General features: G+C 31.1%; 1 pseudogene; it reads left to right on the top strand.

The window, feature by feature from the left end:
- The first annotated feature begins 5,693 nt into the window (after positions 1 to 5,693).
- Positions 5,694 to 11,975, top strand: part of LOC105292453 — a 13,938-nt pseudogene continuing 7,656 nt past the window's right edge.

Genomic DNA, 11,975 nt, shown 5'->3' with positions numbered 1-11,975 from the left:
AAAAAATAACATATCTATTTGAGATATTTGAGACAGAAGTTGTATTTACTATTTAGAAGAGCAGATCTCATTTCAGAAAATTGCTTTTCATTTCTCATAATTTAATTTAATTTAAATTATCAGAAAATATATTAAAATTCAGAGGGAATGGTTTTATGCTGTTGCTAGTGTGTTTTCTAAAGAGGTTTATAGTTAAGTTAGCCTGGATAACAGTAGGAAGAGCAGATTCGGTTGTCAAAGGGTGATCACAGAATTAAACTTTTTGAATTTGCAGAATAGTCTAGACATTCATGGAAATGTTTAGAAAGTATGTAAGTCTTTGTCAGGATGGTTCTACTGACATTTATATGTGTAGATCAAAGCTTTGAATTGGAGGAAATCACTGAAGAAAACTTACAGAGTAGATAAGAACGCTAAAGGTACCTGTAAGGCTTATTATATTTACAGTGTGGACACTTATTTATCTGCCCTTCATGTATGAATTCTAGCTATTTTTTCCTTACCATTTAACTCTTCATTCTTTACACTTCACTACATTTTTTCCCCCTGGTACTTATATTTATGTAATATAATACCTATTCTTTGTTTATTTAACTTCCTATTGACTGTAAGCTCTATAAGAATAGACATTTTTTCCAAGATTTTCCTGTACTATCCACAATATGATCAGCTATACAGCAATAAAAAAATACAAACACTAACATATCAATGGTGGAGAGATCTCCTCAATCTTGTATCTAGGCATATGAACACATAAACTCCAATGGTTCCATTGCAGTGGAGAAAGGCCTGTAGGGTGAAAGAAAGGGTTAACAACACTCACAGCCAATCAGCCAGAACTCAGTCACATGCTCACAATTTAACTGCAAGAAAAAGTGAAAACTACAGTCTTTGTGCTTAGAAAGAGGTAAAGGGGTTGTGAATGCACAGCATTTTCTCTGCCCTAGCCCCTGCTCTATCACCAGGGCCCAGAATACCCTTTCCTACCTAGTGGTTCCCAGAAAACATTATTAAGTAAATATGTTGGTATTTGTTATTTAAAAAGAGAGAAGGGGAAAAAACAACCTCTGAATTTTTTAATTCTTAGCTTTCTATTTTTCTGGTGGATATCCATGAAATTTAGCAAATATTTAGGAAACAGTGCCATATCAACACAATTAAATTATAGCCTAATGCTGTCGTTAATTTACTTTTGAGGTGTAAGAAACACTAGAATCAATTTATTATTACCTACTGGTATTGAAACTTCATGTTATTTATAAATCTCAAGACATTTGGTAAAACAAAAACAAACAAAAAAACAACTAATATCTAATTAAATACTCCTACCCCTGTGATACTCAGGAACATCTCAGGATCAGTTACATGTCACCAGCCTCTCATATTAAGACAGAGTTACTGTTGAAACTGTTGAAACTGTACAGAGCAGTGGACACCCCATACTCTGGAAGACTAGTCAGAAACCCAGTTTCTCTCAGACATACTTAACGAACCAGAAATAAACCTGAAATCTCTAATTTTTTACCACATAATTTGACAAAGTATTCACTACGCCTCACTTTCTGCACTCCAAGCCCACAGGCCTTTTTTCTCTCTCCCATCACAAGGTGTTTGTACATGCTATTTCCTGGCTGGGAAATTCTCCTTTTTTTCTAAATTAACTCTTGCTCATTCTACAGGGGAAACATTTCTAAGCAGCTTTGCTCTGTCAATTTCCCTCTATTTATGGATACACCCTTACTTCATAGCAAAGAGAAAATCTGATAAACATTAATGAACTGAATATATAGTGAAGGAATTTCTAGAAACGTTTTTCCAAGATTATAAAATTTCTTCTAGAAATCCTACAGCATAGGTGCATTTAATATAAGTGGTCATATTACAAAGTACAAAAAGCCTGTAACTCATGGGTTGTATTGCAAAAGAGGTCAGCTTTAATGGGGCTGTGACAGGGCCTGGATTGAGAAGGAATGGTCAACATTGCACTGAGCTTTTACATATTGGTTTCAGAAGTGCTGATTATATACTATATAGCAATAATGCCCTAAAATGTTTCTCATTTTGATGGTTTTTAATGTACTAGAGAAGAAAAAATTTAAAAACTTGATTCTGAATAAAGAAGCCTGAGTTGTAGTATCAGCCCGCCAAATGTTTCTTGTGAAAGAAGCTGTGAGTAACTAGAGTAACTAGGAAGAAATAAAGCAAGGTACTTAGAAAGCTGAGGCATGAACAGTAGAAATAAAAAAAAGAAAAGAACATGGTAATGACTTAAGAAATATAAAGTAGTGGCAAAATCCTTAGCTACTTTGAAAAATTAATCTACAGGGAAACAATCAGATTGTGAATTAAATTTAACAATATTAAAATTAATTTTTCCTGTTTTTATATTTTCTTACCAAAATCTTAAGTTGGGATGGGGGAGATAAAGAGGATAGAGGAACATAAAAATATCTGAGGGCTGTCATATAAATTTATAGGCTTTCTGTGTTATGAGACTGAGTTACTTAGGTTAAAGTTGTAGCTCTTTTATGACATTCTTGTGAAGTAAAATGAATTGGATTTTAATCAGAAAATAATTGTTAAGTAGTTTAAACCATAATATTTTATAAATAGAAGTAAATTCATTTAATTTGAAGAATTAGACAATTTTTTATTGATATACAGTTGACATATACTAGTTTCAGGTATACAACGTAATGATCTGATATTTGTGTATATTGTGAAATGATAACCACAATAAGTCTAGTTAACATCTGCCACCATACATAGTTATAAAATTTGTATTTCTTGTGATGAGAACTGTCAAAATTTACTCTTAGTAACTTTTAAATATGCAATACAGTATTATTAACTATAGTCACCAGGCTGTACATTACATTCCCTTGATTTATTTAATAACTGGAAGTTTGTACCTTTTGAAACTCTTCGTCTATTTTGCATACTTCACCGATCCCAACTCTGGCAATCACCAATTCATTCTCAGTATCTACGAGCTAAATTTTTGCTTTGTTTTGTTTTGTTTTTTAGATTCCACATGTAAGTGAAATCATATGATATTTGTCATTCTCTGATTTATTTCACATAGCATAATGCCCTCAAGATCCAACCATGTTGTCACAAATGGCAAAATTGCATTATTTTTTATGGCTAAATAGTACTCCATTATTTATATATACCACATCTTTTTTATCCATTCATTTGTTGATGGACACTTACGTTATCTCCATATGTTGGCTATTTTAAATAATGCTGCAATAAACACGAAGTGCATATATCTTTTCAAATTAGTGTTTTTATTTTCCTCAGATAAATATCACAAGCAGAATTTCTGAATCATTTGATAGTTATATTTTTAACTTTTTGAGAAAACTCCATACTTTTTTTCCATAATGGTTGTACCAACTTATACCCCCACCAACAGTGCACAAGGGTTTTCTTTTCTCCACATCCTCATCAATATTTATTATTCCTTGTTGATAATACCTGTTCTAAAAATGTGAGATAATATCTCATTGTGGTTTGGATTAGCTTTTCCCTGATGATTAGTGATATTGAGTATTTTGTCATGTACTTGTTAGCCATTTCTATACTCTCTTTGGAAAAATGCCCATTTTTAAATCACTTTGTTTTTTTGTTGTTTGTTTTGTTTTTTGCTTTACTATTGAGTTGTATGAGTTCTTTACATATTTTGGATATTAACCCCTTATCAGATTTTTGATTTAAAAATATTTTGTCCTATTCAGCAGGTCGTATTTTCATTTTGTTGATGGTTTCCTTTGCTTTCTAGAAGCTTTTTAGTTTGATAAAGTCCCACTTGTTTATTTTTACTTTTGTTGCCTTTGCTTTTGGTATCAGATCCAGAAAATCATTGCCAAGATTGATGTCAGAGAAATTAAGAAACAATCATATGTTTCCTTCTAGGATTTTTATGGTTTCAGGTCTTACATTCAAGGCTTTAATCTATTTTGAGTAAATTTTTGTGTTGGTGTAAGATAGTGGTCCAGATTCATTCTTTTGCACATAATTGTCCAGTTTTCCCAATATCATTTATTGAAGAGACTGTCCTTTCCCCAGTGTATATTCTTGATTCCTTTATCATCAATTAATCAACCTTATATGTACAGATTTACTTTGGGCTCTCTATTCTATTCCATTGATCTATGTGCCTATTTTATGTCAATATGCTGTTTTGATTACTATAGCTTTGTAATATAGTTTGAAATCAGGAAGTTGATGCCTACAGTTTTGTTCTTCTTTCTCAATATTGCTTTGGCTATTTGAGGGTTTTTTGTGGTTCCATACACATTTTAGGATTATTTATTTCTGTGAAAAATTCCATTGGAATTTTGATAGGGATTGCATTGAATCTGTAGATTACTTTGGTAGTATAGACATTTTCTCAATACTAATTCTTCCAATCTGTGAGCACAGAATATATTCCATTTATATGTGTCTTCTTCAATTTCTTTCATTAATGTCTTATGGTTTTTAGTGTATAGGTCTTTTACCTCTTTGGCTAAATTTATTCCTAGGTTTTTTATTCTTTTTGTTGCAATTGCAAATGGGAATTTTTACTTAATTTCTCTTTCAAATAGTTTGTTTGTATAAATATACAACAGATTTTTATGTATTGATTTTATATTCTGCAAATTCATAATATTTTGAAATAGGTATTTGGATGAGGTAGGGTAGGAACGGAATTGGAAGGACTTGAAAACAATAGAAATAAAAAAGAGATACGAAATTACCCTTCAGAAAAGTTACAGGTTAAATTATATCTATCGACTCCAGAGACCCCTGATTTTAATTCTTGAAAAAAGATTCAGCAGCTGCTAGAGAGCCTCAGGAAGCCTTTTAGACCTGAGTTTGTTAGGTTGGCTTCATTTTTCTAGAATTTTAGAGAAAGCAAAAAAACACAGGTCATGTTAAATTGGGAAACAACATGTTTTGCAATAGTAGGATGTATTTCCAGCTCCTCCATTTTATATATGACAGCTAAAGGAGAATGAGAGTACCTTCATTAAAGGCCTGCACAGAATATAAAATGACATGTGATATCATAAGTGCTAAAAACGTCATCAGATCAATGTATTTCCAATGTTACACTTGCCTCAACTTCTTTTCTTTTACCCTATCTTTTTCGTCACTTAGTTTTTCTTCTTGATCCCCATCCCTACCACACACACACTTTCATTCTTATGGTCTGTTGTAGTTAACTTAGATAGAATAATTTACCAATACACTCAGTAATATAAGGGAGAGAGGTAATAAGTTAGGCACTCCTGATTTTACAGATATGAAGATTCACTGCGCATATAGGGCTTGTTCAGATTCCTACTGCAATGAATTGGCAGCGCTGTGATTTTAAGACACTTTCTCCTGACTCTAAATTCCAGTGACTTTATTACATACCTCAGAAATCTTTGCCTGAGGAAATGCTGTACACAATTCAGTACACAGATGTAAAATAGCGATGATATTTAACATATAAAAAGCACATGTGAAATAAATTGTGCAAGACTTCATTTGTTTTTATAATACTTTTTCTTCCACTGATTTATAATGCACAGTACTATGATCTGATGCTGCTGGATCTAGAGTGAAAATATATTAATTTATTAAATAAATATATATATTAAAACAAAGACTTATTTTAACATGCTCTCCTTTGTATAAAATCTAGTATCTCAAAAATGGATGACAAACTGGATATCTTCAGAAGGGAGTTAATGGATGTTCAAGATGTCCTTCTCTTCTGGAGCATTGCTGAGGAGTGATCCCAGGTGGAGTCATTTGAAGTCCAACCAGATGACCTTTTGGTCACCACTTACCCCAAATCTGGTAAGATATTTTCATTTATTTGTACAGTTGTCTTTTGAACAACATAAGTTTGAATTGCACAGGTCCTCTCATTTACGCTTTTTTTTCAATATACAGTTAACCATCTATATCATCAGATTTCGCATCCTCAGATTCAACCAACTTCAGACAAAAAAATAGTACTTTTAATCCCCAGATGGGAATTTGGGAGTATAGAGGACTGACTGTATTCATTGTTTTGCATCATTTTACATAAGTGACAAGAACATCCACAAATTTTGGAATTCGTGGGGTCTTAGAACCAATTTCCTATGAATACTGGGGGGTTATATATAGTTAAGATTTTTGAGAGTCACAAGTTAGGGTTGGCAGCCCTAACCTCTGTATTATTCAAAGGTCAACTGTACTTGCTGATTAGTTATTGATCCATATGTGTAAGCTCACTGAGCTGCAGATCACCAGTCAAGGGAACACTGTAGCAATTGCTGGAATAGTTTTCTCTCAAATTGAACAAACTCACTTGCTATTCTGAAAGTGCCACAATTGAATAGAGGCTCTATCTGAAGGAAAATTAAAGGTATTGTCTTGTTTCCCTTTTTATATTCAAATAAAAATTAAAACTGATATAGAAATGATTTGGTTACATTAGAATATGAACATGTGTGTGCATATATATATACCTGCTATAATTTTAATGTTTAATTATTTTGCTCATTTTAATATTTTAAAAATATTTTGTAAAACATTAATATTTTATTAAATATTTTATTACATGTTTAAAAATTATTATAAAGTTAAACAACTGCTGACTTCAGTATATGGTCTCAGAGAAGAGAATTTAAGATGACTCTATAAGAATTGATAACTTTTATTTCTCCACATCTTTTAATGAGTCTTCCAATTTATCCAGTGACAGATGTACAGAGAAATATCAGAGAGATGAGGATCTCTCCTTTTTTTGTTCAATTAATTTACTTGAGCCTATAATCAATCAACTGTTCTAATCACTAAGCTCTCTAAAGTTGACTTTCTTTTATATTACTGCCTGATTGCATAAAGGATGTGAGGAAAAGTCATTTTTAGTAAGTATACAGATCACTGATCTTTTTTAGATTACAAATATTAAAATAACATCAAAGGAATATGTAACAAGTTCTGGGAAGAAATCCCTGAATATGGAGAATTCTAATGCACCAACTTTAAAAAACATTGCATGACAGCAAAGGGCTTCTACTAGAAAGTAAATAAATGCACCATTCAGCACTTCGTAGATATAAAAAACAGGAGATGTAGTAGTCCTACCTAATACATAGAAACACAAGGAGGCAGTCAAAATGGGAAAACAAAGAAACATGTCCCAAATAAAAGAACAGAACATTATTATTTAGAATTGAGGACAAAGAGTTTCCCAGAGAAGAAAAAGTTAAAAGAGACCATCAACACCAAACTAGTATTGTAAGAAGTATTAGAAAGACTACTTGAAGAAGAAAAAAAAAATATGTATCAAAAATATGAATAATAAAATGGCAATAATTACTTATTTATCAACAATTACTTTAAATGAAAAAGAATTAAATGCTTCAATCAAAAGATAGGGTAGCTGAATGAATAATAACACAAGACCCTTATATATGCTGCCTACGAGAGACTCACTTCAGATCAAAGGAGAGAAGAGAAAAAGGATATGAAAATGAAGAGTGAATTTTTGTTTTTGATGTTACACAACTTCTTGTGACCCTCTCAACACTCTTTTTGGCAGAAAAGTTTTGAGTTCCTTTCTTTGTTTTTTTCAGGAACCTGAGTCAGCAAAGTGTTAAATTTGATCTATAACAATGGGATGTGGAGAAATGTAAACAGAATCCAATATACAACAGAGTGCCATTTATGGAACTTATAATTTCTGAACTCTCAAATGGTATTTTCTGTTAATGTCCTTTTCACCACAGGAGTAAATTCCCCTGTCTTTTTTAGTCTGGAAGTGTCATGATGGAAAAAGATACAAGCAGAGCTTGGACAGTTGAATCATAAGTGCCTATAATAGATGAGTAAAAATTTGGTTATTCCAATAACTGTATCATAATCCTCTTCCACCCAAAGATGATATCTACATAAGAAGAAATTTAGATGAGTATATTTTTTCTAAATAGGACAGATAGACGTCTTAAACATTTAAACATTGTGTGATCATTATTTATCAAAAGTTCAGGGTTTGAGCCAATTTAGAATTATATCTACCGCTAGTTAGCATATGTTCACAGACTCAAGGAAACGAATTAGGGGAATATATGGTCTTACATTATTAAAATTTCTTAAATTAGCTATAAAACTCACAGCTTATTTGATCTCAGAATTTTAATATAAGAAAGCTGGAAAAAGATCAAAAAGTACAAATTGTCAGCTATAATAATATTCATGGGGACATAAAGAGTACTGGACTTATCGGGGTGATCACTTTGGATGGTATATAAGTGTCTAATCACTTTGTTGTACACCTGAAACTAAGATAACATTGTATGTCAATGGTAATTGAAAAAAATTTAAATATATTAAAATGCCCAAAACAAAAAAGTTGGAAAGGGATTTTGAAATCTTCTAGTTCCATTTCATCACACTGTAAATGAGACAAAAAGGAAGATAGATGAAGGAAAAATTTGGATACCTTGACAATTGACCTACTGCTGTTTCTGCCTCAATAAGGTATAATATCTGAGGGTTTTACAGACACTTATAAAGATAATAAACCCTACTATTCATAGGCAACAAAGTAGCCTAACTAATCAGAATTTATCATTTTTAAAATCTCATTGTAGATTTTAGAAGTTTATGAGGTCATATAGCCATATGATCATTTCAAGCCATATAGTGGGGTTAAAGTTTACAAAGTCTTAGATTATATGGTAGTTGACCTTTATGATTCTACATTTATAATGTAGTTTAACTTTTGTGCTTTTAGGTATTGAAAATTTGAAAAACAAGCAGTCTTCTCGATTAGTGAAAACACACCTACCTGTTCAATTTCTCCCTTCTTCATTTTGGAAGAATAACTGCAAGGTAGTAAATTTTAAAGAAAAAAATCTCTATTTTTGTTATAATTTCTTTTACTAATTATGCAGATATTAAGGAGAGACACTGCAACACCTTGATAAATCATCACAAAAATAATAATGTGGTCCCTGTATCCTAAGGATCAAAGTAATACCAATGGAAGCCAGTGTTGTAGATAAGGAATTATACCGATGCCCAATCCCTGAGATTCTCGCAGGTTTTATGTTCTCTAAAATGCCTGTCTTCCTGTCCATCACTTTACTCACTGTCTACTTATAAACAATAGATATCTAAATAACCCCAGAACTGCTTCTTCATGAATTCAGTGTAAAAGCTCTGCTCCCACTTATTTTCAGGCAAGAATCCCTATTTCCAAAGATAACCGCTCTCTTGAATGTTTTCACCATAAATTAGTTTGCCCGTTTGGTCTATAATCATAAAGTTAACTTATTTCATTTAACATAATGTTTGTGAGATCAATTCTTATCATGTTTGTTATTTTGTTTCTGTTTTATTTAATATAGCCTTCTGGATCACAAAATGTGGTACCATGAGCAAAAATAGCTCGTTAAAGATGCAAATTCTCAGGCCCAATTCAGAACCTACTGAACCAGAAAATATGGGGTTAGGGTCAAGCCACCTGAGTTTTAATTAAACCTCCAGGAGAATTTGATTTATACTAGTGTTTGAGAACCACTGATGTAAGGCATTTCATGATGTGTAGGTGAATATTTCACAGCTTAATAATCCATGGTACTATTATTGGTGGACAGTTGAGTTGTTGCTAGTTGTCAGTAATTAAAATAGTGCAGTAATGCACATTCTTATACAAGTCTTTCATTGTATACACATATATATGCAAAATTTTTTCTTGGTTAGATATCTTGGGATGGAATTGCTTGATCTTAGGGTGTAAATTTGTTCACCTTTAATATATATTTTCAAACATCTTTTCAAATCATATACACCAATTTACACTTTTGACCAGCAGTATGTAAGTGTCAAAGTTACTCCACATGCTCCTCAACCCAAAATTTGGTTAAAAATATTTAATTTTAGCCATCCTAGATGTCTGGTGACATCTCATTAAGGTTTTACATTGTATTTCCCTAACGACTAATTAGGTGGAGAAACTTTACATAGCTTAGATATCTTCTTTTCTGAGTTATCAATTCAAGTCTTTTGCTTTTGTTCCTATGGGGGCTTCTTTCTTTTTATTACTAAAGTAGAAATTCTCCATATACTCTGAATACAAGTCCTTTAATTATATAATTCAATTTCTTTATATCTTAATTCACTCTGTTTTTTCCTTTTTCAATTTCTTAATAATACATTTTAAAGTTATTAATTTTGAGGCTGGTAAATATGTCATTTTTTTCTTTATGGTTATAGCCTTTTGTATTCATTAAAAAAAAAGTCACCCCTAAAATCATGAAGATAATCTCTCTTCTGTTTACTATTATAGGCTTTATTGTTTCATTTATCACATTTACATCTAAATATCTGTTTAGTGTTTATAAGTGGATATATTTTTTTAAATTTCTGATATAATAGTAATTCACATTCTCTCTCACTCTCTCCTCACACACGCCTACACACATACACAACCACACCCACATTAGTTTTTCAGTGTTCGTTGCTAGTATATGGACATAATTTTTTTTATCCTAACACCTTGCTAAATTCACTTAATAGATTTAGTACCTTTTTGTTTTTTTGCAGACCCCATTCATTTTTCTATATAGATGCTCATGCTGTCAGTAAATGAAAAAATATTCCTTTTCCCCAATTTGAATGGCTTTTACTTCTTTTTCTTGATTTATTGAACTGGACATAACCTTTACTATAAATAACACTGAAAAGAAGTAGTAAGAGTAGAAGTCTTCACCTTGCTATTGACTTTAGGTAAAGTACATGAGTATACCATTATTAAGTATGATGTTACCTATATGTTTTTTGTATGTACCATTTATCCAGCTGAGGAAGTTCAATTTGTTGAATTTTCATCAGGAATGCATTTTGGATCGTTTCTTTCTATGTCTTTTAAGACTTATCATATTACATTCTATTATTTTAGTCTGTTAATATGATTAATTACATCAATTGATTTTCGAATGTTAAAATAACCTTGCATACCTTATATTTAGTTATGATGTATTACCTCTTATATATTATAGGTTTCAATTTACTAATTTTAAAAAAAATACATCTTTGATCATGAGAAATATTGGTCTGTAGTTTTTTTTTTTTTAAATTGTATTCATCATTAGGGTATAATCCCTTTGGTATTACCATAATGCTGACTTCATAAGAAGAGTTAAGAGGTATTTACTCTTTTTCAATTTCCTGTAAGTTTTATTGGAACTGGTATTATATCATTTTTAAATGTTTTGTACAATTCACCATTAAAGCTATTTAGGCCTGGAACTTTTTTATATGAAAGGAAATTTTACTGCAAATTCAATGTACTTAATAGAAATAGCATTATTCTGATTATATATTTTTCTTTGTGTGCTCTTTGGTAATGTATGTCTTTCAAAAAATTGGTTCGTTTAATTTAAATTGTCAAATTTTTATAATAAAGATGTTCATGCTAGTTCTTTAATATACTTTTAATGTTTGTAGACTGTACTGTGTCATCTTTCTCATTCTTCATATTTTTCTATCAGTTATTAAGAGAAAGAATTGAAGTCTGACTATAATTTTTTTATTTCTCCTTGGAATTTTGTTTTAGTTTTTTATAAGTAAAATCATTCAACAATTATATAATCAATAACATTTTTGGAAGTTCTGCCATATATATACCAGATATTATGATTTTCATTATAAAAGCGAATACAAATAAGATATTATCTGTCATCTAAAACATGTCATTATATTTAATTTCTACAAATACTTTAAGCTTTGTCTGCTTGCCAATCACTTTTCTATGCTATATTATGCAGTGGTTTAAATAGTCAGGGACCTCTGCCCTATACAGCATATGACCCTGTAGAATACCTCAAGTAGCAGGGGGAAAAATATACATATATGAAAAATAATTACATAATAGTAAGATAAGTGCTAATATATGAAATAAAAAACATTGCCCTAAGTAGCAGGAAAAATAT

This window comes from Pteropus vampyrus, unplaced genomic scaffold, assembly GCF_000151845.1.
Source record: "Pteropus vampyrus isolate Shadow unplaced genomic scaffold, Pvam_2.0 Scaffold57, whole genome shotgun sequence".
Taxonomy (NCBI): Eukaryota; Metazoa; Chordata; class Mammalia; order Chiroptera; family Pteropodidae; genus Pteropus; species Pteropus vampyrus.
Note: the sequence above shows the minus strand (reverse complement) of the source record. Positions and strands in the feature narration are given on the sequence as shown.